The sequence below is a fragment of the Crotalus tigris genome, unplaced genomic scaffold, assembly GCF_016545835.1.
Source record: "Crotalus tigris isolate CLP2741 ecotype Arizona unplaced genomic scaffold, ASM1654583v1 scf7180000019364.2947544272:3078424, whole genome shotgun sequence".
NCBI classification, from domain to species: Eukaryota; Metazoa; Chordata; class Lepidosauria; order Squamata; family Viperidae; genus Crotalus; species Crotalus tigris.
Genome location: NW_024097500.1, coordinates 2,946,605 through 2,974,139, shown reverse-complemented (window position 1 = coordinate 2,974,139; position 27,535 = coordinate 2,946,605). Strand labels below are relative to the sequence as shown.

Sequence of the window (27,535 nt, the reverse complement as noted above, 5' to 3'; positions counted from 1 at the left end):
AGTGATTTAAATGCATGTGTATGTTCTTTATTCAATGCAGCATGCAGCTGTTACGTTGTTTTCATATTATAGACACAAATCAGGAAGAAAATGACTCTCCTTTGATAGAGTGCATTCCCATGCATAAGCTATTTAGAACAGGGCAAGAGAGGAGTTCAGCTAGAATGAAATGCAGATGGGGTTCTTGCCTCTGTCAGATCATTATTTATTTGAAATAAAGAGATATAGATAGCTATATAAGTAGATAGATAACAGATCATAAATAGATAGATAGATAGATAGATAGATAGATAGATAGATGGATGGATGGATGGATGGATGGATGGATGGATGGATGGATGGATGGACGGACAGACAGACAGACAGACAGACAGGATGGATGGATGGATGGATGGATGGATGGATAGTTAATTGTGACTTGTGTTAATTGTGGTTTATTAAAATGTGGTTAGAAAGTGATCTGCAAGGTTGCAATGTGCATACAGCCACCATTCATGCTGTGTTAGAGCTAGCTTTCTTTTTCTTTCTTTCTTTCTTTTTGATGTGGTGTGGTAGTAATCTTTTATTTCCCTGCCATATTCCAAAATGAATATGAGAGCAAGGAAGAGATTCTCCTTCGTTTCAATAGGAGAAAATCTTCAGGGTTAGAAAAGCCAAACTTTCCCATTTTCTTTTAGAAGAGTTAAATTCATGCTTTTATCAGCTGATCATTTTGTAGGGGGAGAGAGAGAGAGAGAGAGAGAGAGAGAGAGAGAGAGAGAGAGAGAGACTAAATAGCTTATGTGTCATCAAGAGTGTTATAGAAGGTGCTGTTTCACTGACCTAATGGCCTCCCTTTTGGGAGGAGGAGCATAAATGAACACTCTTTTAGGTCAACCAACCTTTTCTACTGCTCACTCTGCTATAGGGATGGTAGATGTTGGTCAACAAATAAATGGAGCAACTTAAAACAAAGTAAAAGGCCTTTAGCTCTTGATCCATTGTTTTTCCAATGCTCTTTGTTGTTTCTTCTTAATTAGACTGGGAAATAATCTCCGCACACTCCAAAGAAATCAGAAACAAAACCACTCCATAAATCTGCCAAGAAAACTACCCAGATATGTCCCAGGGGTTACCTAAGATCCAGCTCAACTTGAAGAGACATTACTTTTATTTTAGTCTACTCCACTATAGAAATAATGGACTATGACCTATTTTTTGTCCTTTTGTTAAACATTTACTCATAATTTGCTTGTCTTGCTTGGATTTCATGTCTTCTCCTGGCCTTTGCTGTTAACGAATGAATGCTACCACTGAGCTAGAAAAGGGAAATGTGACCTTATTACTCTCTTTCTATTGTAGGCATGGAACTCATCTTGTAGTTTCTTTACTTTTAAATGGTGTTGAGTAGAAAAATTGTCCTGTATTTTTCCCCAGGAGATCTTATTCAATTGGATGGATGGATGGATGGATGGATGGATGGATGGATGGATGGATGATGTGCCATCCTCATAAGCATCAGATCCATGGCAGTGACCATATAAACAGACATTTTTCAAGGTGAACTGACTTTTAAGTCTCATCACTACTGTAATGAAGTTTTCTCCTTCTCCTTCTTCTTCTCCTCCTTCTCTTTCTCCTTCTCTTTCTCCTTCTCCCCTAGCATTGGTATTCATGCCAGGAGAGAACAAATGTTACCATGAGAGGCAAACAGTGGGGCAAAGGGATGTCAGGGAAAACCAAGCCGTGTGACTGCATTAAAATCAACACTATTTATTTATACCTCTGGTTCAGAGGGATGACAAAAGACCACAATGGCAAAGCCCAGCCCAGTTTGGACCTGTTAATGGGGAGAGGGCAGAGACAGCTACTTCAAATGTCAGACCTTTTGTAGCTGCTACTACTTTATGAGCCTGATGTCAAGCAGCTTACTCAATGAAGCTTTTGTCTTAGGTGTATTGGCTAGGGCAGTGGAAAAACCACCCTGCCTTATATCCCAGCTCATCCATCTTCGGCTCACTCAGCATCTCCATTTTTGTCCACCTCCCCCTTGCAGGGAGAGCAAGGATTCCTTCATCCTGGGTTAATGTGCTGGAAAATTGCTCTGCATGTTTATGAGAGGTCCTTTCCAAATGAAAGGGAAGGAGAGGTAGGCCAGCACACAGAGAGATATACAAGGTCTCCATGTGTGACTTAGGATGGAGGGGAAGAGGTTTAAAGTTAAGAAGAAGGGCATCTCTTGGTTGTGGTTTCCCCCACTGAACTTGTAGGGCAGGCCCAGGCTTGTGAGTTTTGACCCTGATTAAGAGCATTTCAATAGATTTGCAAGGCTCTCATTGTAACTCCTGGGAGAAATATCCTTCCTCAAGTCATCAAAAAGGGGAAAGGTTGTGTACCAACATTTCCTAACTGTTGATGTAACTTGAAACAACGCCAACTCCCAATTCTATTGAGGTCCTTTCTTACTTTTGCAAGTAGAGTGAACAGATTGCTATGCTAAATATTCTATGGAGATTCTCAATCATCCAGGTTACGGTTGTCCCAAAGATGCTTTGGGGGACTTTCTTTGTCCCCCCCCCTTTGAAAACAGTTTGTCTTCTCATCCAAGAAGCTTCTTCTTCTCCTGCTCTCAGGTACTTTGGAGAATAGGTTGACCATGTCTTCTCTGTGATAGCCCCCCCAAGTGTTGGAAGATTGCTTTCATATTCCCCATAGTCTTCTTCTTCTTCTTCTTCTTCTTCTTCTTCTTCTTCTTCTTCTTCTTCTTCTTCTTCTTCTTCTTCTTCTTCTTCTTCTTCTTCTTCTTCTTCTTCTTCTTCTTCTTCTTCTTCCAATAAAAATAATATTTTCTTCTTCTTTCATGACAGTAGAAAGAAGAACACATGGTGGCATTATGTATGCCATTATGTGAGGCATGTGACATTAATAGTTCTGGACCCCCGTGAGTTACTTAAGTATGGTTCCCTTTGAGGATGATGAGCAGAAACAAAACCATTTGGGCATCACATGAACTTTGCAAGTTTTCAGATCATATCTATAGGAATGTCCTTTCCTTGTGGCCTTGTAGGGCTCAGCCATTTCAACTGGGATGGCCTATAATGGCTATGATACAGTTCAAATACTCTGTGCCAAAACTAAATTGGGTGATACCCACCCACACAAACACAAACTATTGATCCTACCAAAGTAGCCCCAGGGCAACCAAGTCTTAAACTCTGATTTTTTTTTAAAAAAAAAATGTTAATATGAACATCTAATCTGGCCATTTGTCTCTCTCTCTCCCACCCCCTCCTTTCCTTTGCTGGCTGTGGGGTCAACCACATCTAGTCCCAGGGGACCCTTAACAAGCAGATGTTACTGTAACATGCCTAAGGAATCAAGCATAAATATGGCCTCTGACCTCCCTTGTCAGCTGATCCACTGAGAGTCTTAGAAATATACTCTTAACTTTTTAGAAATTCCCACTTTTCCCACCATCCCCCTTCATTCTTTTGGCCAAGCTCTCCATTCTGTTTCCAAGATCTGTAGCCAGCAGTGGCGCTGCCAGCATTGGGCTGAGTCTGACCTCTCTCTTCACAGGGGTCAAAGGCCTTCAACCCAAGGGCAGGGCCTTTTTTCTCGCTAAAGGCCAGCTGATGAATCATTCCTGACTTGAAGGGAGGAGTCTCGTCTCACCAAAGGCTTTCAAACAACAGTGGCCTATATATCAGCATTTTACACTGTCCTGACACTTTCAAACTCACTTTCCTTTCTGGGAAAGGCCACAACAAAAGAGTGTGTGAAGGGTTGCAATAGATAGGTGGGGAGGGGTAGAGCAGAGAATTGGAGATGTTGAAAAGTCCTGCCTGACCAGAGCAAGAGAGAAGTCTTAATGTCCGCTTTCCAGGCAGTTGAAAAGAACATGAAAGGAAAATGTGCCCATAAAGGGGTGTAGCAGAAACGAGTTAAATGTTCAGAGGCGTTGTGGAGAAGTCAATTTTTCAACTTTTCCCTAATGAAAAAGGAGAGAAATTTGAGCACCTCTTTTGCCATACTTAGATATTACTGCCTGAATTTCTGTTATATTTATTTTAAAGAAAATAGTGGGCATGGGCTGTTGAAAATTATACTTAACAAATGCACATCCCTTCTATGACCCTAGAATTGATTGTTGCTGCTCTAAAAATAGCCAGTGAAGTCTCTAGGAAAGTCACCATCAATAAAATGATATTTGTGTAACAGCAGCCCCCCCCAAAAAAAAAGCTAATGAAATTCTTGATTGCATAAACACAGGAGGGATAGAGTCAAGATCATGTGAAGTATTAGCACTGCTATATAAACCTTAGTAAGCCCGTGTCTGGAATACTGCATCCAGTTTTGGTTCCTATGTATTGGGATGAAGCTCTGTTATTTGCTGGATTCCATCACTTTAATTAAAGAGCTGCCGATGACATACAACATGACAAATCCTGTAATAACCCAAATGCAATATTATGCTAAATATTAAATACATACACAAGAGCAACACAACACCCTCCAGTAATTTATTAGTACTGTAGGATAGGAATGATCTGGTACAGATTTGCTCCAACAGGGAAAAAAAAAAAAAACAAGAAGAATTAATTAGTGTCTGCTGGGCTCTCCCTGAATCAATGAGGCTAATTCATTCACAGCTCCTAAACTGAAAATTACACAGGCATTCCTTGGGAAACTTCCTGTTCATTGGAATAATAATACTCACAAAATCAGAATGGGACAACTCACCACAGCCAACTTGCTGGGGCCAATTCAACACTGCCAATTCGCCATGGCCAGCTCGCCATGGGAAAACTCACTGCAGGACAATTAAACAATATTTTTTTACTATTTAAAAGTAATTAAGAATAATATTCTATTCTGTTCTGTTCTGTTCTATTCTATTCTCTAGACTGGCCATACCCAAGTCCTGCAACCATTCTTCATATGTTTTAGTCACCAGGCCCTTAATCATCTTAGTTGTTCTTTTTCCAAAAATCTCAATATCCTTTTTATATTGTGGTACAAATTTACGTTATAATTTAAAACTATAAAACATTTTTTAATTAGCCAGTTTCACCTTTCACTTCCAAGACTGGTAGGACAAAAAAAAAAGGCCCATTTTTGTTGACAAGTCAACCAATAGAACTTTTGTTGACAAAGTTCTTAAGAGTGGTGATGGTCTTTGGGAGTGATATGAAGACATTGTGTTGCCAACTGGGCAGGTCATATTTGTCTTGGGATCCATAAGGCACATCTCCAAAGAAGCTTCAAAAATGCATAGAATTTGCCAATGTCTACATTTTGTCTCCATTGGGTCTTCTCTGGGGAAACCCGCAATGAGCAATGGAACTTGAAGGTCAGAGAGTGGATTACACCCATTGCATTGAGTTCACGGGAGCTCACACATATTTTTGCACCATGACAACCTTTGCTAATTCATGCATTTTTTTCCTCCACTTCATTTCCATACAAATGGCCTATCTTTAAACAGTTGGGTTACATTAATAAACCAAAGGTAAAAAGGAGGAAAAGCTTGCAGAATGTGTCTCTCTGTCTGCAGCAGTGTGTCTTTTTCACATTTCTAAAGTCAATTGGCACAATGCTAAGCAAACACAGCAGTGGGTCAAGGGTGAAGGGCTAGAAACCTGGCAGGTGAAAGGTTGAAAAACATGAAAGGCAAAAACTACAATTGTTTTAAGAAAGAGCTTTAGCAGGTTGGGGGTGTTTTGGGTTTTGGCAAACAGCCAGGCCAACTGTATTTGAGGAGGTCACACAACTGGCCTTTGCTGCTGTCTTTTTCCTCACACTTGAGTTTAATGATATTAGAGACCCTTATTGCCCTGCAAAAAAGCCACCCCAACGTCTATGAAAATTAACCTTCTCCTTCAAGAGACACTGTGCAGGGTATTTTCACTCTTGTTGTGTACGCAGGCTTAGATTTGTGCTGGGTTCCTAGTGCTTAGAGCACTGACCTTGAGAGCTTTCTTGGAAGCTAAAAAAAAAAAAAAAAAAAGCACTCCTTTCCATGCTTGCAATGTTCAATTTGGGAAGGGCTTCCTAAGAAATGGTAGATCATTTACTTTCCATTCAAAAGAATAGAATTTGGATCTCTGCCACTGTCATTCCCTGGAATTATATTGCCAGTTTGTGTGAGACGGTGTTGAAGTTACTCAGTCATCTCCAACAGGAGGAGGAGGAGGAGGAGGAGGAGGAGGAGGAGGAGGACTATTCTGTTATATCAGAGGTCTTCAAATTTGGCCCTTTTATGACTTGTGCACTTCAACTCCCAGAATTCCTCAGCCAGGCACGCTGGCTGAGGAATTCTGGGAGTTGAAATCCACTAGTCATAAAAGAGCCAAGTTTGAAGAACCCTAGGTTATACTTTTAAAGAGAATCTGGCTTCCCCCGTTGACTTTCTTTATTGGAAGCCAGATGGGAAGGTTGCAAAGGGTGATCAGATGACCATAGAACAGTGCAGAAACGTTGTGCCAGTTGCCAAACACCCACATTTTTATCATGTGACCATGGAGTTATTCCATTGATCATAAATGTGAAATGGTCACTAAATGAATGCTTGTAAGTCAAGGACTTCCTGTAGTCACAGGCTGGAATTTGGAGATAACCAGATACATTCTCCACATTTTTCTTAAATGATGAAGCTTCATAGGCTGTGCCTAGCTTTTGACTGGTCTGGATTAGGCACACTTACTAGAATTACCCCTACATAGCCTCCCTGCTCAAAACATCCTGGGCTCCAGTGGTTTTCCTGAAGCTTCAACAGAGATTCCATGTCAAGATCTCTTCTCGTCCCTTCCAGTTGCCTTTCCCAATGTGCAAATTCAGTGGTGCCAAGCAGCCACCTTGCTGAGTGGCATCACAGGCCCTTGAAAATTACTTTCCCTCCCCAAATGCCTTCAGTTCCCCCACCACTCTAATTATAAGTAATTACCTGTTCTTTTTCCTTTAAGGATCAAGCCTCAACTCCCAGCCTACCTCGGGGAATAAATATGCATTGCACTTTGATGAAATGTTCACATAATACAGGTCAGGTGGTTAATGAAGCCATAAAGTATAATATGTCCCCGACACTAAACATCACCTCATTCATCTGGCCTCGGAGTTTAAGAGAGCAAGTGATGTTTATTGGCAGGAGACACCCTCTCTGCCTTAAGGATCACCATTCAAGAGCTAGCTTTTTGTAAATAAACATATAACCTTTGCAATGGTAATTTAAGACTGCACAGTAAAAGAGCCATCGTGAGGGTATTGAGAGTGGAAAAGAAGATAAACCTCCTTGTGAATAAAAGCTTAGAGCTTCGGGCAAAGGTGTTTATTAAGTTGCAAGCTGCTTCTCCATCTTATTCCATCCTCTGTTTTACCCTTGCCATGTTTTCAGTTCTGGGCTAGGAGCGAAACAATGGTTTTACACTGAGTTCTAAAAATCAAATGACACATTGATATGGGTAAGGGAGAGAAGATGGACAGACAGATGGACAGGCGGAAGGCAAACAGATAGACTTCAAAGGCTCCTGTTTACTTAATGCCAACAAACAGATATTGAAAACAGAGCTTCTTCCCGATTGCCATCTGTGCGCAGTAAGAAATCAAATTATGATGGTCCACCAAGATTAAAAAGTGTGTCTCAGAAAGGAAAGCTAGAGGATTGCAGTTGTGAAGAGATTAGGGTATAAGACACAGGCTCTGTTCCGCCATTATCAAAGTGGAACATTCGCCGAAGAGCGCTTTGGTAAATAACCCAGGATTGCTCCTGTAAGTAGCAATGCATTATCTAAGGAACTTGTAGTAATGAACATTCCTGAGCAGGGTTACAGGGGATCTGAGTTCAATGCCCCTGTCATCCATGGAAGCTTGTGGAACGCAACCTCCTACTCAGGATTGTGGTAAAGGGGAAAAAAACTGGACAAGGGCATTATTGCCTTGAGAAAAGAAGGTTACCACACCAATAAGCAAAGAATAAATCAAGACATTCCACACAGTGGCAGGAAATCGTAACAATTGGCCATCGACAGATGAGAGAATGCAGTGGTTGTGTGTAAGCGTGGCTTTATATTTTAATTAGCAGTTAAATAATAAGTCCATATTTTTCCCATATTTATTTATGGGTTTTTTTTAAATGCATAAGCTACCCCCACCCACAATTTTTGACTCTGGGGTTGTGTTCCACAGTAGAAATGGAAGATAATGATATAATATTGACATCAACAAACAAAATCCATATATTAGCAATATGTAATGAAAATAATGCAGATTCGTCTCACCAACTGGATCAAATATTCTGAGCCCAGGCATGAGGAAAGAGTCAGGTCTTCATGACTCTATTGAAGGCCAATAAAGATGGATCCATCTAAACATTGGGGAGGAGCTCGTTCCCAAAAGGAAGCCCAGCGAAAGAGAAGACGCATTGCTTTAGGGATGGAAGGGAAGGGAAGGCGGGAAAGGGAAGGGAGAAATGGGAAGAGAAGGGAAGGAAAAGAAAAAGGGAAGGAAAGGAAAAAGAGCAGGAGAGGAGGAGAGGAGAGGATTCAATGCCCATTCTTGGAAACATTCAGAAGAGCCACAGAAGGCTCTGGACCAGTGGTTCTCAACCTTTTTAATGCTGCAACCCCCAACCGGTCGTAAGTCGAGGACTACTCAACCGGTCGTAAGTCGAGGACTACTCAACTGGTGCAGCACCGTTTGCAGAATGGGACTTTTGGCGGGCTCAGCAGGGCAGAGACAGCCTGGACAATTCCTATTGGCTTTTGAAAGCCAATAGAATTAGACTCTATTCAAGAGAGTCTATTCTATTGGCTTTCAAAAGCCAATAGAATAAAAGGGAGTAGCACAGCTAAGGAAAAGGGGAAAAAATGGCAGACTGCGTTGTTTGGCGACCCCCGTGAAATGGTCGTTCGATCCCAAATGGGGTCCCGACCCACAGGATGAGAACCACGGCTCTGGACAGAAATTTAGCACTGGGGTGGGGTTATTAAGGTTCCCTTGAGGCTTATATTGCTTTTATCCCATCCCACAGAGTTACATTACTAAAATATGAGTTTCCATTTCCCAGATCTCCTCTGCCTGCAGTTGTACGAAATGAGGACGAAGAGTATTCTGTAAATTTCTCCACTGAGACAATATACTTTACAGGCAGGATTGGGGAGAATGGAAGCTCTTCCTTATTTGGCAACATGATTGAAAATGGACATGGTAACATTGTTCTATTGCCTCCCTCAACCAACATGGGGAGAGGGGAAAAATGAGCTTTCCTTCAGTGTTCCATGAAGATTTTTGGCAATGTTGGAACATCTCTCTCTTCAGATACTATTGATTTGGGTGAAGATACTTCTGTTCTGCTCCATGCTATTCTGTGCCATTCTATTTTCCTCTGTTCGCGTTCATATAGCCAGTCTACTATATAATAATGTAAAGTGCTGGTCTGCTTTGTACAACATGCTAAAGCTGGGTGTTTGCAACATGTTGGAACATAAGTTATCCATTTCATTTTATCTTTGTCTAAAGTGTTGTGGAGCCCCGGGTAGTTGGTGTTGGAATATGGGTTGAATGGGGAGGCGGAGGGTTCTGGAGAACAGCTGTGAGAAGGAAATGAAACCAGCTTGTAGAAAATATGTGAGTTAAAGGAAAATCAGTCCTTGTTAAACATGCCTGAATAGGGGTAATTTCAGGCCATTGATGTATTTCAGTTATGGAGAGAGAGAAAAAAAGGATGCTGATGCATTTCCCAACATGGAGCCTTAAAAAAATGAAAATAAAATAAAATGGAAGTAATTGCTTCAGGGACCCCTTGAGTTAAAACACACAGGTGTTTTGAGGGGAACATAAACATTTTTTTCCTAAATGAGGCGTTGAGGGCTGGAAGAAGGGCAGTAAAATTAGTGGAATTACTGCCTGATTTTAACCAGATGATTGCTCCACTTGGACACTGGCGCATTTTCATTAGGGACTCTTAATTTATAAGGCATTTGCTGCATTCCAGTGGAGGCTGGAAAACTCCCTCAGGTCCTAAGGAATGCCAGCTCTACAACCTTAATGGCAAGCAGATACGCCTTGCTGCAGGTTGTGAGTGTGTGTGTGTATGTGTGTGTGTGGTACACTTGATTTCATCAAAAGCAATTCAGCCGAAATTCTCCACCAATTTAACCCTTCAGATTAAAAAAAAAAATGGAGAAGCAACATGTCCTCGGATTCGTATGGAAGGTGGGTATAAAATGATTATACTAATTTTTAGGAATAAGCATACTTGAGGGGTCCTTGGTGCTCTTTGAGCTTGGTTGTTTTCTTGCAGATGTTTCATTACCCAAACTGGATAACTAGTTTCCATTTCGGTTTCCATTCCTAGTTGGGTAATGAAACATCTGCAAGAAAACAACCAAGCTCAGAGAGCACCAAGGACCCCACTGTTATCCATTGTTTTTTTAAAAAAAATGGTGAGAGGGACTGTCCTATTTTACACAAAATCTGAATGGACATGGGCTTCTATTCTACTTCATCAAAAGGTTCTAGAGAGGAATAATGTGCTTATTATATTATCCCACTTTTTTCTATCCAAGGATGTCCCAAACAAGATTTGGATAAAGAGGTTTAACTCCACTCCCAGAAGCTGTATAAACCCAAGTTTGTGAGTTTAGCTAGGATGAGGGGTCCAAAATATTTTATATCACACACTTCATCTTATGAATCTATTGCACATTGGAGAAAATTACCACTGGTGATGGAATTTACACTGTTCCACTATTCAGATGCAACCACAGGTAAGAGAACATTATTTAATTGGCTTAATTCAGTTTAGGAGAACATGGTATCCTCAACCATGGATCATCTGTTCTTTCAGCCTTCAATTAGACATGGCAAGTAACACACTTAGAATGGCAAACAGACAAAATGGTGCAGTTCTGATGATACCGCTCAGTGGTCTGGGATTGCCAACTGCAAAGCTCTAAGGATTAGGCAGAAAATGGTATGCTGCACCCTATCTTTGGGCAGCCTGGGGTAAGAGCTCTGTGCAGGTTGATCCCACTGACTTCATCCCCAACTGCTTCACTTGATCTGCTTTTTGATATGCTCAAGAATTGGCTGATATCTCTTCCAGATACTACCAATGCTTGCATCCATTCATAAACACGCATAGAGGAAGTGAGAAGGACAAGAAGGGAGGCCTACATACATTGGTGAACATATGTCAGCTCACTCTTCACGTCTCAGAGCTGGAGAGAGTGACAGAGTGAAACCAAGACACACAATTAACTCAGGATGCCCATGTTGGGTTTTTTGTGTTTTATTATTTGCAAATTGCCACGCCACAGAGGACAGACAGGTTTTGGGGTTTTTTTGGAATCTAGGTAATATTTTGAAAACAGCAATTTGGGGAGTGATGACTTTTAAATCCCTGGAGGAACACAGGGAGATCCATTCATGGGATCCTGCCCAAGACTTGTTCCTTTAGCCCAGAACAGAATTATGAATGGATTGAATTAGATTCCAGGTTAAACATCTGCTGAGCAAACATTACTGAAGGAGAAATAAACAGCCTTTGCTGTCTTAGGCTGGGACGACTCATTCTGTTGCAGAAAGAAAATAGACCATAAAAAAATTCTAAAAAGAGGGAGGGAAGACATTTCCTGCTGATGTTTAAAAACTCCCTAAATCCTATCTGACCACACTTCTGTGCAATGGCTAAGACTGACCCTTTACTCCAAAATATGTTCCCACAGATGGAGAAAGAGATTATGAGATTGGGGGGGGGGGGAAGGAGGAGAAAAAAAAAGAAAACCACAGACCTGCATGAGCTAATATTGTTCCAGATGCATTATCGTCTAATCTCCAGGAAGACAATGTTCAGAGGATAGAAGTATGTAATATTCCTTTTGGCACTCAGAGAAAGATCTAAAAGTTACACTTAATCTTTCCCAGTGCTGGGATTTCCACCTATTGCTCTGAAGGAAAAAGGGGGAGGAGACAAAACACCTGCCCAAAATATTTTTACCCAGGTTGTAGCAATCTACCCAGATTGAGTTCCCAACAGGGCTAATGCTTGGAAGGGCTAATGCTTGGAAGTAAGCAATTCAGTTAGGCTTACAATGACTTCCAAAAAAGAAAAAAAACCCTCCATATAGAAAATATAATGCAAAGTATAATTATCTCCCCAATATTCCACTTGGTGAGAATTCAGTGAACAGTAAACAAAGGATTTCCCCCCCTCTTCTTTTTAAAAATCCCCAGGACATATTTTCTTGAGCTGTGAAACATGTCTGGACAAGTAAACACCCAACTTATGTGTAGAGTGATATAAAATAATAATGCCAACAAAGTTTATTGGCTGCTCTTTGTTTAGATCTGGCCTGAAAAACCAGGCCAGACTCATTAGAGAGTAGCATATAGTTATAGTTTTCAGGTCCTCTCTGCAACTATCAAGTGGTTTTTCCAGGCCAGATGCAATATTTTTTGCAGTCCAGAGCTGATAACTTGCCTTGCATCTGAGGAGAGGGGAGGGGAGTGGATAGGAGAGGAGAGGAGAGCAAAATAGAAGTATTGGATCTGGGATGAAAAAAATCCGGACAAGAAATAGATGTCAGCCCAGAGGTTCAAAGAAGACTAGCTCTTTGCTACAATCTAGTGTACTTCAGATTTTTGCAGCTTGAATCTAAAGCCCAGTTTAAAACTAAAGGAATCCTGGCTTTATTTCCCATTGCTAGAACGAGGAAGAAAAATCATAACAGGGAAACATGCGCGCAGAAGAACACACACAAAATTTCTCTCCAAACTGACAGTTTTAAGGGCTTTTAAAATATCTAATGCTCCAGGTCCTAAATTGGCAGTAAGCCAGTCTGGGCCTTAAAGGGACCCACACTTTATTATACTTTCTAATTCTTCCAAAGTCTGTCTTTAGGATATATGAGCTCGCTCTAAGACAACTACTCCATTCTCATCCTCCAGTGGTATACACAGGTCTCAGCTCATAAATTGAAAATAGAAGATCAGTAAATCAGCCCAGGCTGTTTCAAAGGGACACTGTGAATTTCCAGTCAAATCTTTCAGTTTAGCTTAAATATTTCATCTTAATGTCACCTTTAGAAAAATCTTTCATTCGAGTAAGTTACAACAGTCAGCGCTAAACTGATTACACTTCCCCACTGACCTTCCCAAGCAAGAATCCCAACGGCACTTGGCAGCTCTCGGTTATAAAGCTGAAAGAAGAAGCTTTTTCTAAGGCAGCCAAGAGATTCAAGATCTTTCCTCCGCTGCAGCTGTGATTAGGGCTGCACAAATCTTCAAAGCGGTGCCTCGGTTCCTTGGAAGAATGAAATAACACATAAATATAGGTAAGCCTCTACTTAACGACCACAACTGAGCCCCAAATTTATGTTGCTAAGCGAGACATTTGTTAAGTGACTTTGCTAGTCAGAAGGCTGCAAAAGGTGATCACAAGACCCCGGGCCACTGCAACCGTCATAAATATGAGTCGTTTGCCAAATGTCTGAATTTTGATCACCTGACTCTGGGGAAGGCTGCAAGGGTCGTTAAGTGTGAAAAATGGTCATCAGTCACTTTTTTCAGTGCTGTTGTAACTCCGAGCGATCATTAAATGAACTGTTGTAAGTTGAGGTCTACCTGTAAAGGGAATTGGAATTGGGATAAAAAATAAATGAATGACTTTGAGAGGTCATAGAAGATTGTCGTAGAACCAGAATAACAGAATAACAGTGTTCGAAGGGACTTGGAGGTCTTCTAGTCGGATCCCCTGCTCAAGCAGGAGACTTTATACCATTTCAGACAAATGGCTGTGCAATCTCTTCTTAAAAACTTCCAGAGTTGGAGCACCCACAACTTATGGAACGAAGTCATTCCATTGTTTAATTGTTCTGTCAGGAAATTTCTCCCTAGTTCTTTCTTTGATAAGTTTCCATCCATTGCTTCTTGTCCTGACTTCTGGTGCTTTGGAGAATAGGTTGACCCCCTCTTTTTTTTATGGCAGCCCTTCAAATATTTGAAGACTGCTATCATGTCACCCTAGTCGAAGAAGAAGAAGAAGAAGAAGAAGAAGAAGAAGAAGAAGAAGAAGAAGAAGAAGAAGAAGAAGAAGAAGAAGAAGAAGAAGAAGAAGAAGAAGAAGAAGAAGACGAAGAAGAAGAAGAAGAAGAAGAAGTAGAAGAAGAAGAAGAAGAAGAAGAAGAAGAAGAAGAAGAAGAAGAAGAAGAAGAAGAAGAAGAAGAAGAAGAAGTCATTTCTAGGCACCCAGATGTGCATTGCATATACCAAAACTACTTCTATCCAATTAAAATAGATGATTAAGGCTGATTAGGTGAAATCTGGGCAGGTCTATTTGTTGCACTAATGAGTCAGCCAAGCAAAAACTTTGGAGAAGTTTCCTAGTTCTATTTGTTTCTTACAGCTGATCTAGTGGATTTTGTAGTGGATTATAGGAAATGTGGTCCTTTTTGTGAAGAGAAGCAAATGATCATAACAGGATTGGGAGTAGATCTACATGCACACAAATTATGCCCTGATATTACATTTGTCTCTTTCTCATGTCTGATTTCTACATCAGGGAAGAGGAACTGGAAAATGTCCTGCAGGTTATGAGAAGGTTTGCAATACAAAAATTCCTTCCTAAAGAGACAGTGTCTTAAGAGGAAGAAGGGGAAAGAGCAATCTTTGTGTTACACATGATTTTGTGAAGATAAATAGTCTACCAAACCGTGTTGCTGAAGGACAGAAATCAACAAGGGCTTACATAGTGGGTGATCTTTAGCATAATACCAACAAACTTTTCCAAATGTTTTGAGGTAAGTCCAACTGTTGGGCCTCTCAAAACCAATGTCCCCCCACAAGCCGTGTTTTAACAATATAATAGGTAGAAGCCCTAACTCTATCTCACTTGATTTACCATTTGACCTATCTATCAACCTTTCATGAAAAGTTACACTTGCCAGATCTAAGACCTCAAGCAAGGAAACATGATCTATTTCTCTATCCCCCTCAAGGGATTCGGTATTTTTCTCTCTAAACTGTCAGGTCTCTGTTTTCTCTCCACGATAGAGTCTTTCCCGAGGGGACTTTTAATTATTTGTCATGACAAGTCTTCTAACTTCTTTGCGGCCAGGCCACAAAACACAACAGGGCCTTTGACTTCTTCCAGGGAAGGGTCAAATATACTGTCCTTGTGGCTTCCCCAAAGGTGAGCCAGGGACACAGAAAAAACTTGCATAGGAGGGCTTCAACACACACACACACACACACACACTGTCCTAGGTGGGAAAGACATCCTGTTTATTAACCTCTGTCCCGTTGAGACAGAGGTGTGGGACAATATCTACAAATATGGTTGAATGGCTCTACGTTTTAGCCTTTTCTGAAGAACAGAAGGTAGCTTCCAGAGATGACTATTTCTCTAAGACACACACTGACAACATTAAAGCAACAAGATCTGTTCTTTGGAAGGACAGATACTGAAGCTGAAGCTTAGATACTTTGGCCATGGGAAATATGGAAAGCAGAAGCAGAAGGGGACGGCAGAGGATGAGAGGGTTAGAGAGTGTCATCTACACAATGAACATGAATTTGGGCAAACTCCAGGAGACAGTGAAGGACAGGGGAGGCAGGCGTTGGATGGTCCATGGGGTCATGAAGAATCCAACAGGATTTAGCAACTGAACAACAACAAAATTAGAATCTAATCTTGAAAGGCAGGACCCTCTACAAAGGTTACTCTTTAATCTCATATCAGAAGTCAGTTACAAACCATGATTCCCGCAGTTGTCACTTTGCTTATGAAAACTAAATTAATGTACCCCCATGGCAATGCAATAAATATGGCGTTAAATGAATGATATGATTTGAAAACAGATGTTGCTAGACCCCCCCCCCGAATGTCGTATCTTGCAAGTTTTGCACCCAGACCAACCTCAGCTACTCCTATACGCCCTGAAATGTTTTCCTTTCTGCCAAGTGATGTAGTGCAGCTCTACACCTGGCTAAGTTTAATTTGTTATTTATGTCAGCTTTGCATATTTGTAAAGTTCAGGGGTCTTCTGCCCTAGCTCAACCTTGCCAAGTGAGGGCTCACATGTGGCTCCCAATTTATTTCTAATAAACTTTACTTGGAAGAACATATGTGATCAATTTTGCTGATGATTAAATGAGAACAGGCTCAGCAACATCCTAGTTAGCCGGACCAGTTTGAAGTTTTGCTCTTTGTGTGTCTATGTGTGTTTAAATAAATCACTTCATACTGCTTTATACTGCACTGGTAAGACAACACTTGCAATCTTGTGTCCAGTTCTGGCCACCATAATACAAAAAAAAAATGTTAACACTCTAGAAAGAGTGCAGAGAAGAGCAATACAGATGATTAGAGGTCCAGAGGCTAAAACATATGATGAACCATTGCAGGAATTGAGTTTGTCTAGTCGAGGGAAGAGAAGGACTAGGGATGATATGATAGCAGTCTTCCAATATTTGAGGGGCTGCCTCAAAGAAGAGTGAGTCAACCTATTTTCCAAAGCACCTGAAAGCAGGACAAGAAGCAATGCAGAAAAACTTTTCAAAGAGAGATGAAACTTTGAATTAAGGAGAAATTTCCTGACAGTGAGAACAATGAATTAGCAGAACAACTAGTTTCCAGAAGTTGTGGGTGCTCTATCACTGGAGGTTTTTAAGAGCTTTGACAACCATTTATTTAAAATATATAGGGTCTATTGCACAAGCCAGAGGTTGGACTAGAAGACCTCCATGGTCCTTTCCAGCTCTATTATTCTGTGACTTCTATGACTTTTGATCTCATTTACACATGCACACATACATCAAATTGGCTGGCTTGCTGATTTTATTTTCCCTTTTAATTAGGGCACATACTGAGATACGTACAACTGTTTGGAACTTCCTTATCACCTCACCTCCAATTCTGCTCTAAGTGCAAATTAATAACACCGCTCCAAACCTTTAACTTCAGCATCCCTGGAAAATGCCCACCAAACACCTACAGCATGAACATGTTATTCTTAAGTGTCTACTCTTATCAATTTGATAAGAGAGCCATGGTGATGCAGTGGTTAGAATGCAGTATTGCAGGCTGACTCTGCCTACCACCAGCAGTTCGATCCTGATGGGCTCAAGGTTGATTCAACCTTCCATCCTTCTGAGGTTGGTAAAATGAGGACCCAGATTGTTGGGGGACAAGAGGCTGACTCTGTATATCACTTAAAGAGGGCGGTAAAGCACTGTGAAGCAGTATATAAGTATATAAGTATAAGTGCTATTGCTATTAGGATTGCCTGCCTACATTCAGACCCAAATGATCAGTGTTTCATAACTTATAGTTGATATTGTTAACCTAAGCTTTAGGGTTTTTTTTTCCTTCTGTTCAATCATGTCCAATTTTTGGAGACTGCCTGGATCAGTCCCTGCAGGGGTTTTTTTGTTGTTGTTGCAAGGATTTAAAAGTGGTTTGCCATTGTCTCTTTCCTTGGGGCTGAAAGAAAGTGACTGGCCCAAAGTAACCCTTGTTGCTTTGTGCCAAGGCAGGAGTGAAACTCACCATCTCTTAGTTTTTAGCCTGATGCCTTAAACACTATACCAAACTGGCTGTCAAGCTTTAATTACAATCTGGCTAATTTTCTTCCATTACACATATTACTAAGTTAGCCCCTGCTGTTGATAATTTCTACTTTCCACTTAACCTTTTAAATGGAAATGGAAAGCTTGACAATTTGAAGAAAATGACGTGTAAAGTTTGCACGTGTCCATAATATTTCTAGATGGTCACGTTTGCCAGTAACGGTTACAGAATATGGGATTAGATCGTATCTGTTATGATTCAGCAGCACATCTGTAACTTTATGTTCTAACAAAACATAATCATAAGTAAGCATACAAAGAACACAGACCAATATCCCGGCATGTAGGTAATCAGAGCAGGAATTCATGAAGATAGTAATTTGCAGCATAATTATAGAGAGTCCACAGTGCATTAGCTTCCTCTAATATGGTTTTGAATGCATTTTCTGTAATGTGCCTTTTAAATACAACTCCTTCTAATGTGAGTCATGTGTGTAACTGCACACGTGTGTCCGTGCACATACCGATTTGTGACATATTTCTCTCATACGCCTGTCTAAAATTAATGTTCCTCTGTAGAAATATAATTTCCAATATGCTTCTTTATGTACAAAGTATACTTTTGGGGACAGAGTGCACGTCTCTTTTAGTCGCTCCATCTACTTCATTCGGTTGAAGTCTCAGCAGCATCATATTACGTGTTTTCTACACATGGACTGGTCCACACAACATGCTTAGCTATAAAGTGACTTTGATTTAGCATTTCATGAACCCAACCAAATATGATTTATTCTAACCTATTCTAACCTTCAACCACAGCTTGGAGAATAACAGGTACTCTCCCCCATGTTCTCAAAATGAAGGAAAGAACCAATCCTGCTTAAATCATTCAACTTCTGCTAAACAGACTGAGAATATTAATTTCCCCCAAACAATCATGTTGCACTGGCTCATAAACGGCCCTCATTTTGCATCTCTTTCATAAACAGAGAGGGTTCAATGCTGATCATCTCTACATTCAATTTAACTAGTTCCTCCACTGTTGAAGCTCAGGATGAAATGTACTTTATAGGTGCAATATTCAATCATTCAATCACTCTTTCTCAGGTTTAAATTGTTTTTGGGAAGATTATACGTATAAATATCTATTGATAAAAATCCCTGAGTGTCTCCTTTATCAGGCTGGGAAGAAAAGTCTATTTTTTTTCCTGATAGGGTCCCCGCCCCTCTCTCCATCCTTTCTCCCTCTCTCTGTCCTGTCTTTCACACATTCCCTCCCTTTGCTGTCCCTTCTTTGTTTAAAATAAGCTGACCACATTGTGACCTTTGGTAACCCACCGGCCAAAAATTACAACCAGCCACGCAAACTAGCAGCAAGGGGTCAAAAAGAGCAGGGTCTGCTAAAAGTTAGTAATCATACATTAATTCCCTGACATAATTAATCAAAATGAAGTGCTGTTATCTACTGCGGAACCTTTAACCTGTTACAAAGAGGTCAATTAGACAACCACTTCAGCACCGGAGTTTGGGTACAAATAGCATGCTCCCTTCTCATCTAGGGACACCCAAAGTAGAGAAAAATGCTTTTGAAGTCCCCAGTCTACCAGGTTTGAGATATAATTTCATCCTTCAAGCTAAAAGCTCTCCTCTCTCTCTTTAAAGGAGAGGAAACATTCCCTGTACAATTGCGTGTGGTTTGTGTCCCGGCTACTAAAAATCTATTTGTTACATTCCTTTTTCAGGATGGTCTATACCTGTCCAAAAACGGAAAGTGAGAGAGAGACAAACTAAACTAAAACAAGATCTATCAGCTGAAAAGCTAAGAAGCAGGATGTGTTGATCCTCTTAAGAAGCCAGTAAATCTGAGCTTTGTTACTTCAATAAGAGGAAAATATTTCAATTCTGGAGCTTAATGATGCATACCATTTTCATGTTGGTAGGTGTATAATTGTATCGCCAGTATACGTTGCAAGTCGAATTGCCCAGCAGACCAAGAAGATTCAACAATTGCAAAGTTCAAGATGGTTGGGATTCAATTTTTACCCCCTTTTTTTTGGCCACACTAGTTAGGACTTCTAGAAGTTGCATTCTTGATCATTTGGCAGGATACCAGATGATCATCAATCATAATCCAGGGTCGAGAACTTCTTTTACTTATTCCTCGTTTAGTTTTACTGGCAAGTACAACTTTGAATATGGTGATTAGGCTATAGTACAAATTATAGACCTTTTCCTGGTATGTTTCATTAACTGAGGAGATATATAACAATAGCAATAGCACTTAGACTTATATACCACTTCATAGTACTTTATACCCCACTCTAAGCAGTTTACAGAGTCTTCCTATTGCCCCAGCAAAGTGAGTCCTCATAGAATATTGCATTCTAAACACTGCACCATGGAAGAAAGGAAGGAAGGAAGGAAGGAAGGAAGGAAGGAAGGAAGGAAGGAAGGAAGGAAAATACCAATAGACTTATAGTGCTTTACAGCCTTCTCTAAGCTTCTTACAGAGTCAGCCTATTGCCCCCAAACAATCAACATTTTATTGACCTCAGAAGGATGGAAGGATGAGTCAACTTTGAGCTGGTCAGAATCGAACTGCTGGCAGTGGGCAGTGAGTTAGCCTGCAATACTGCATTCTAACCACTGCGCCATCACAGCTCTTCATATAAACCGTGAACCTTACTTACTTTATATATAAAGCTTTATAGTTCTATCCAAAATGGGGTTTCGATAATTCAATATATTTTCTCCTCCTCCTTTTTTCTTATTCCTTCTCCTCACCCTTTCTCAACCCCTCTTCTCCTTTTAAACATACACCTATCACTCTATTTTTATTTTGCTCTATCTTTATTATAATTGGCTGGGACACGATGATCATAATGCCAACAAAGCCTAGCAAGGCTTCAGCAAAGGTTAGACTTAATAAAAATGAGCATAGCCTCACATAGCCCTACATAACAGCAGGGCTGTTATACTTTCTAGTGTTGCTGAGGTCCTTTTACAGTTCTCTTAGTTTACAGCATTTAGATTATTCGTTGTAAAATTTAATTCTAATTTTATGGGATTGGTTTGCATTTTAATACCCATACTCTGTAATTGTAACTTAATAATTTCATCTTTACCTTATTTTATTCTAGCAATATGACTTTTTAAGTTTCTATTTTAGCATAATTGTTACTATGTTAGTTATAAAATGATCTAGCCTTGAAATAAAATTAAGTGCTTGATTGATTTCCAGCAATTATATTTGTCTATTGTATGTATTATATAGGCAATCTGCTCATGGATGGGAAGTGCCATCATATCATCAACCCACTGAGTGAAAAGTGCCATATATTTATCTTTCCAAAGCTTCCAGATCAGTTTTTGGACACAAATAGCCATGCTCTCATTTCAACTTTATTTCAATTTTACCAGTAGCAGAATACTGCACCTAGGTTTGGTTGTCATGATATAAAAAAAAATGTTAAGACTCTAGAAAGAATACAGAGAAGAGCAACAAAGATGATTAGGGGGCTGGAGGCTAAAACATAAGAACAGTTGCAGGAATTGGGTATGTCCAGTCTAGTGAAAAGAAGGACTAGGGATGACACGATCGCAGTGTTCCAATATTTGAGGAGTTGCCACAAAGAAGAAGGGAGGGTCAACTTATTCTTCAAAACAGCAGAAGGCAGGACAAGAAGCAATGGGTGGAAATAATCAAGGAGAACTAAGGAGAAATTTCCTGACAGTGAGAACAATTAACCAGTGGAACAACCTGCCTCCAGAAGTTGTGGGTGCTCCAAAACTGGAAGCTTTTAAGATTAGATTGGACAACCATTTGTCTGAAATGGTATAGGATTTCCCATTTGAGCAGGGGATTGGACTAGAAGATCTCCAAGGTCCCTTCCAACTTCATTATTCTGTTATTTCTCAGTTTGTGGGAACAGATAACTAACCCTTTTCTTTGAGTCATGTGTGACTCAAAGAATGAAAGTGCGTGAAGCAAGACCTAGGTTCCCCAAGTTATAGTGAACACTTATGTCAGCATAGTTCAGATGCTTTCCAAAACCTCAAGAGAAAGGTAGTTTCTGTTGACATGATAAGATGGAAGGAAACACCCAGAATTTAAACCCTGGATCATAGATCTGCAAGATAGTTCCGAGCAAGCTCCTCCAATGGGCATTGCAACATTGCACATATAACCCAAAATGAATATAGCTTCCATTACAATGCTGTGCTGTTATTTTCCTCCTTCTGAAGAAACTTGGTAAAATGCTGTGGATCCAATCCAGTATTTACAAGTAAAGACATAGCTATAGGCTGGCATTGTGCTTTGTAGTATAGCAGTTCTCCATTTTTTTACTTTTTTAAAAAGCTCAGGGCGAGGATTAGGTCGGGTGCCTCTATAGATGCCAGGAAGACATTGAGGTGGAGATGAATCCTGTTGGGTCTTCAAACTTAGAGGCAGAGCATATCTGGAATACCTTCTGCTCAGTCCCTTGTATCATTAGGAAGAAGAAGAAGTGTATTATTATGTAATAAAGTTTAATTCAGACAAGCCAAAATAAAATCCTAGAAAACTCCTGCCAAGTCATGCATAGATGGAGACATAGACTAAGCATCGCAGCTTCTTGTGAAAAGTTATTTCAAACAGGGTAGTGTGTCTGTGTGTGTATGTGTGTGTGAGAGAGAGAGGGGGGAGGGAGGGAGGGAGAGAAAGAGAGAGAGAGAGAGAGAGAGAGAGAGGGAGGGAGAGAGAGAGAGAGAGAGAGAGAGAGAGAGAGAGAGAGAGAGAGAGAGAGAGAGAGAGAGAGAGAGAAGGGAGTTAGGGAGTTATTTGTCACAAAATAGTTCTAAAATTATAGATATCCTCCAGGAAGACATAAATATGGGCCATATGAAAATTGCTTACTCAAAATACTCCCTGGATCTGCTCTCTTGTACACGTTGGAGGTATTTATTCCTAGCTCAAGACAGGAGAGTAGCATCTGGAAATTACAAGAGGTTATTAAAGAATTCCACTGCTGCCTGAGTCAAAACTTGATTGACCTAGTTTGATTAATTAGAGATGCTCTCCAATCCCCTTTGGACAGAAGGTTCTGAGAAGTCTACTATGCAAGCAAGGAGCTTTCAAGACTTCTTAATAGATGAATTTTTAGAGTGCATTTAAAAATTGTTGGGGGATTCTTAGAAGTGTGCTCCAATTGAGAACAATTCTGATTAAAGGCATTGTTCTAAGCTGCTGGTTCCATGCGGGTCCATTCTTGGGTTGGAGACGGGGATGTTTCACCCCTGTCAAAATTCTGGATGCAGCTGAGGGACTGAAGATCCATCCCCACCAACATTAAACTCAATGATTGGTAATAGTGAACCCTTAGTGGAAATGGTTCTGTTCCCATTCAGGCATTCACATATTTAGTGTGAAACTTCTCCGTAGGAGCTTTATTGGATGATACTGATTCTATATCAATCCAAAGTGGGTTGGCAAGTTAGTGCATCCTTCTTCAAGCTAGATATAGGCCACTACATTTGAAGGACGTCAAGTTGAGGAAGTCTACATTATTCAACTTTAATCAACCCACCCATGGTCATGATTCACACTGGCTTTTATTTATTTATTACCTCATTAGATTTCCCTTGTCTCTGAGAACAGTCCACCTCTCAGAATAAAATTAAGTTCTCTCATTATTCCTTTACAAATGTTAGTAGTATGGTTGGGGAACAATCCTCTTGAAGTTTCCTAGACCAATACTTACTCAATCTAATGAAGTACAATGGTCTATCATGTTCTTGTCTTTTCACTTTTTCCTTATTAAACCTTAAGAAATATCTCATGATGGAATTCCTGTTTGTTTGTTTTTAATGTATTATTGTTCCTGTCACTGCTAAGTGGAAATCCTGTCCTTGACAAAATATTTCAGTATTATCCTATCTATGAAAAAATTTCCACCTAAATATTCCTACCCTATACCTTTGACAGGGAATTTTAAGACAAGGCAATGCTTACCAGTGTTAATTTAAATCAGATGGGTGGCGGGGGGGGGGAAGAAATCCTCTGTTTTTTATAGGCAATTTTAAAAAGAAATACATTTATCTTCCATATTTTCAAACTGTGCACTAATGAGGAATGAGTGTTCTGGACATACTTCTCTCCCAATATAATTTGACTGGAGCATCAACCATTGACCATTGACATTGTGTTGTTGATGATGACTTGTGCCTCAAGCCACCCTTAATGAGTATTAAGTTTGTTAGTTGAGTTTTGGATTATGATAGATACATTCAATTAGCCCTATACTAATTATGTTTGTGTCTATATTTACTTATCCCTTTTTATAGGTTTTTTTAGATATTTACCTATATTTAATGATAGATAGACAGACAGACAGACAGACAGACAGATGATGGATGGATAGAGGGAGAGGGAGAGATAGAGGGAGAGGGAGATAGACAGACAGACAGACAGACAGATATCTGCCATGTGAAAACAACTTCAGGAAGAAGGCATATGAGAAACTGGACAAGTACCAGGGCCTAAAGGAGGAACTAGAAAGGATGTGGAAAATAAAAGCCAAAGTGGTCCCAGTGGTGCTGGGCTCCTAAGCGGGGAGAATAGCTCCAATAGCTCTCATAAATGACATCAGATCTCTCTGTCTAGAAGCATGCAATGCCAGGATTAGCTAAGATCCTGCACAGAATTCTCAGATTCCCGGTTGTCGTAATTTAATCTGGTGGCTCCTAAAGCAATCCAGAAATAGCTCTGTGTCTTTCAGAAAAGCTGGAGAACTAGCAGAAGCGGGTAGAAATTGATCTCAGTGACAGCTGCAACAACCTGAGCATCTGATTTTAAAATGCAGGCAGTCAGTCCCGTCCAGAACAGGAAGCACCTCCAACTTCTGGTTTGCCAGCCATATTGGTACCATATGCAAAAACCTGAAAAGGAACGCCTTTCTCTGACGGGGAATCAGATGTAACCTGTTCTTCTTCACCCAACTCCCATTTGTCGTTGGTTGTGGTTTTTGAGCCATTCAACCCAAAGGGGCACCTGTAACAGCCTTGAGCCCCAGTCTAAAAGGTTTTTCCAAGGCCTTGTTCTGAGACTTCCTTTTTTTTCTAAGCAGAAATCCCCAGAATTAGGAAGACGGTCTCGAGTTTCCTAGTCTAAAACTCTCGGGCTAGTGTGGGAACTGTAGAATTTATTTTCCAAGAACAGCTGTCTTAGATGTCTTTAGTGAAGACCCCTTCTTCTCAGGATGCAGATTCTTGAATATACCTTATTAGGAAACTTCTCTTGGTATTTATTTAAAATCTGCTTTCTATTACTTTCAGTCCACGGTTTTCTCTGAAGCAACATATAACGTGTTAAGTCTGTGTACTCCAGGGTAGTTTTTCCTATACTTTCCTGACTCCTAAGACTCTCTCCAACCTAAGCATAGTAAGATGGTAGAAAGAAGGGTTGCAAAGGGCTTGAAGGACATGGTACCCTCCGCGATTATTGTTTTCTGATCAGAGCCTGGTTGTGTGAAGAGTTGAATCTGGGATCTGCAGCTGACAGCTTTGCCAAGCATCACTAAGGGAAGCTCTCAGCTTCTGCTGATTTGGCTCTGTCCTGTGGTGGGCTTGGCAGGACACTTCAAACATTATTATTGATTTTCGTTTTTCCTCCCCCTCCCTCTTGGGTTCCTCTATGCTAATTGTACCTCTGTAGCAAAACAATCCAATTATCATGTTAATTAGTGGGAGGGTTGTTGGAGCTTTCCAGTTCATTACCTGCTAATTTCAAGATAAATGAATCCACAGGTTGCTTAGTAAGTAAGGTCACCTATCAGGCAACCATAAACATATTGATAAACAAAAAAGTGGGATGATGGGAGAAAGGGGGATTGAGAGTTTATCAGTGCCCTCCTAACCATACCCAAGTGCTCCGAGTTTGTTGGCGATGTCCATTTTGCTCTATGAGTTCATGGTGACCTAACCCTAACCCTAAGTGGAATTTTCCTCCAATGGGATTTTCCCATGTATTTTACCAGGAAACATAGATAGGGCAGCTAGAAAAGTCAGTGCCCTCCTAACCATACCCAAGCACTCCGAGTTTGTTGGCGATGTCCATTTTGCTCTATGAGTTCATGGTGACCTAACCCTAACCCTAAGTGGAATTTTCCTCCAATGGGATTTTCCCATGTATTTTACCAGGAAACATAGATTGGCAGCCTAGAAAAGTCAGTGCCCTCCTAACCATACCCAAGCACTCCGAATTTGTTGGCGATGTCCATTTTGCTCTAGTTCACGGTGACCTAACCCTAACCCTAAGTGGAATTTTCCTCCAATGGGATTTTCCCATGTATTTTACCAGGAAACATAGATAGGGCAGGCTAGAAAGGTCAGTGCTCTCCTAACAATACCCAAGCACTCCGAGTTGTTGGTTTGTTGGCGATGTCCATTTTGCTCTATGAGTTCACGGTGACGTAACCCTAACCATAACTGGAATTTTCCTCCAATGGGATTTTCCCATGTATTTTACCAGGAAACATCCATAGGGCAGCCTAGAAAGGTCAATGCTATCCTAACCATACCCAAGCACTCCGAGTTTGTTCTCGATGTCCATTTTCCTCTAGGAGTTCATGGAGACGTAACACTAACCCTAAGTGGAATTTTCCTCCAATGGGATTTTCCCATGTATTTTACCAGAAAAATAGATAGGGCAGCCTAGAAAGGTCAGTGCTCTCCTAACCATACCCAAGCACTCCTAGTTTGTTGGCGATGTCCATTTTGCTCTAGGAGTTCATGGTGACATACTAACCCTAAGTGGAATTTTCCTCCAATGGGATTTTCCCATGTATTTTACCAGGAAACATAGATAGGGCAGGCTAGAAAAGTCAGTGCCCTCCTAACCATACCCAAGGCTCCGAGTTTGTTGGCGATGTCCATTTTGCTCTATGAGTTCATGGTGACCTAACCCTAACCCTAAGTGGAATTTTCCTCCAATGGGATTTTCCCATGTATTTTACCAGGAAACATAGATAGGCAGGCTAGAAAGTCAGTACCCTCCTAACCATACCCAGGCACTCGAGTTTGTTGGCGATGTCCATTTTCCTCTCCGAATTCATGTGACCTAACCCTAACCCTAAGTGGAATTTTCCTCCTATGGGATTTTCCCATGCATTTTACCAGGAAACATAGATAGGGCAGGCTAGAAAGGTCAGTGCCCTCCTAACCATACCCAAGTGCTCCGAGTTTGTTGGTGATGTCCATTTTGCTCTATGAGTTCATGGTGACCTAATCCTAACCCTAAGTGGAATTTTCCCCCAATGGGATTTTCCCATGTATTTTACCAGGAAACATAGATAGGGCAGGCTAGAAAAGTCAGTGTCTTCCTAACCATATCCAAGCACTCCAAGTTTGTTGGTGATGTCCATTTTGCTCTATGAATTCATGGTGACCTAACCCTAACCCTAAGTGGAATTTTCCCCCAGTGGGATTTTCCCATGTATTTTACCAGGAAACATAGATAGGGCAGGCTAGAAAAGTCAGTACCCTCCTAACCATACCCAGACACTCCGAGTTTGTTGGCGATGTCCATTTTGCTCTATGAATTCATGGTGACCTAACCCTAACCCTAAGTGGAATTTTCCCCCAATGGGATTTTCCCATGTATTTTACCAGGAAACATAGATAAGGCAGGTTAGACTTTTCTAGCTTGCCCTATATATGTTTTCTGGTACAAATTCAGAGTGCTTGGGTATGGTTAGGAGGGCACTGACTAACCCAACCAAAACTTGATTTAATTCAGATATAGGTTAAATCTACTCTTAACCCATAGCACTTGATACATTTTCTCTTTGAATTAATTTTGCTTCAGCTACAAAAGTAAGAAACAAGATTTTAAATGTCAAATTCCTTCTTCTCAGATCTTCCAACGCTAGCTATAGAGCTACTTCTGGTTATTCTATCCCTCTTTCCTTTTCTTCATGTTTTTAGTTTCATATGAGAGACAGGAGTGATT

General features: G+C 40.6%; 1 long non-coding RNA gene across 3 annotated transcripts in view; it reads right to left on the bottom strand.

Moving 5' to 3' along the window:
* Window positions 1-27,535, bottom strand: part of LOC120316405 — a 162,585-nt gene that overhangs the window by 89,065 nt on the left and 45,985 nt on the right. For all 3 annotated transcript variants that reach the window (XR_005558948.1, XR_005558949.1, XR_005558950.1), the window contains one exon: window positions 13,130-13,282. This is a non-coding gene — a long non-coding RNA (uncharacterized LOC120316405). The remainder of the gene's footprint in view (window positions 1-13,129; window positions 13,283-27,535) is intronic.